Source organism: Sus scrofa, chromosome 8, assembly GCF_054392235.1.
Source record: "Sus scrofa isolate SSC_HxYL_T2T_F1_AM1 chromosome 8, Sscrofa_HxYL_maternal_Yorkshire_Landrace_v2.0, whole genome shotgun sequence".
NCBI classification, from domain to species: Eukaryota; Metazoa; Chordata; class Mammalia; order Artiodactyla; family Suidae; genus Sus; species Sus scrofa.
This window is the reverse complement of record NC_139390.1, coordinates 87,505,000-87,506,945: the sequence shown is the minus strand read 5'-3', so window position 1 is coordinate 87,506,945 and position 1,946 is coordinate 87,505,000. Positions and strand designations below refer to the sequence as shown.

The 1,946-nt window shown below is 40.2% G+C and overlaps 1 pseudogene; it reads right to left on the bottom strand.

Moving 5' to 3' along the window:
- Positions 1-528: 528 nt before the first annotated feature.
- LOC100627813 (growth hormone-inducible transmembrane protein-like) lies at positions 529-1,672 on the bottom strand (annotated as a pseudogene).
- Between the last annotated feature and the right edge of the window lie 274 nt (positions 1,673-1,946).

Here is a 1,946-nt window from a genome sequence, read left to right as displayed (position 1 = left end):
CAAATGTAAAAATAGCAGTGACTTGTTCGTTTCCAAAAAGCCAGAGCCCTCTGTCTCACTGGCTCACCATAGTTACACAACTGCTAAATTCTAAGTATTTGGAGAAAGACTGCAGGTGACTCTTTCAGGTCCCTTTACCAAACCTCTATGTCACTTATGTCATTACTTGTTAAGAGTCTGCATTCCAAAAAGATACAGGTAAATACAAGTTTGCTAGTTTACATTTAACCAAATACATTTAAATATAGAAAAAAACACTTTGGTTCGCACAATCACAAACTTTAGTACTGACATTTTAGAATTACCAAGCATGAGAACTGAAAATCTATGTGCTTGTTTGGAAGAGAGCTACTGAATCTATTCTCTGGAAGAAAAAGGAAGCACCACATTACTGCAACATTTGAAACACGTTGACAAGTTCTTATCTTCTTCAATGAAAGCTGCTTATAGAAACTATTAAATGAGTATCTACCCCTATTAAGCAAGCAAGATATCTGATGTATTAAAGAAGTTGGAAACTGAGCTGCTTCATTTCTTTATGTTGCTCTCAGTTGTTAGAATACTGGTAACTTGCATAAATATTTTTAATGTATCAAGTAGATTCCCAGCTTTATATAATTTTTTTTTTTTTTTTTTTTTGCTGTGCCTGTAGCATGCCAAAGTTCACAGGCCAGGGATCAAACTTGCACCACAAGCAGTTACCCAAGTCACAGCAGTGACAGCACTGGATTCTTAACCTGCCAGGCCACAAGGGAACTCCAATGGTATTATATTTTTTAACTCCATACACCGTTACTATTTCTACAGGCTTGATTACTTTATATGCATTATACAGAAAGGACATGCTGTAAAGAACTAACCCAACATAAATTGCCACTCGGTACAAAGACCCACCCAGCCCACTGCCCCCAGGGTACTCCCATGTTCCACACTTCTCAGAGGTGCATACATGGCAACAGTGGAGAGACGTCCCACAGTGGCTGCTGTGTACCACCCAACTCTGATGAGAAGAGGCTCCCCTAATATTGTTAGAGGAGTCACCATTGCTCCCACCACACAAGCATGTAGTAACCAGGCGAGATGCTTTGGGCCTGGGCTCCAGTTCCACAGTGCCAATTGTACCAGGATTCCAGCTCCAATCATGTCTGCAAAGGTACCAATTATCACTCAAGAACTTGTTATCATGAAGTTCATGAGAAGCAGAGTTCTGCTCATTGCTAGGGCAGACAAAGCTGTTAAACCGGTACTTCCTGCTAAGGACACGTGGGTAGAATGAACTCTATCCTTCACATGCTGAGGCCAAATTACAGCCTTTTCCATAGCTCCAATCCCAATAGACATTCCAAAGCTATTGTAGTGCAATGCTCCAAGACTAGCAGCAGCCCCTCAAGCAGTAATTGATCCTATCTGATCAATTTTAAATATTTCTTCCATCGATGATTCCAAGGCAGCTTCCTTTGAGTTTTTGGCCAGTATTTCTTTGCCAGATCCCTTGCCTTGGTGGCATATTCTCTGCTGGGTGTTAAGAGCCATTGATTCTTTGTGATGGAATTTTCCACAGCTTGGGAGGCCTTAGTGAAAGTTAGATGGAGAACCCCAGAAGCTGGGTCCTCAGACATACAAGATTTTGAGCATGGTGGTGCATCAGGTTTACCAAGCAGATCCGAAAAGCTCAGTCTCTAGTCACCTCAGCTGCACTGTTCCCTTTCTCAATTAATGTTTCATACTGTTATGTTAAAATTTAATGTTTATCTCACAGCTTTAATGAACCTTTAATATGTGCATGATATTGTAACATCATGTATTAGTCATTTGGAAAATAGTCGGCTGAGCTATATAGATCTTATGTTGACAAACTTCATTACTCACTATCCAAAAATCACATTTGCTAATATTGCCACCAACCTCATCAGAATTCTTCATATTTGGGGAAGCTGTCAAACAGT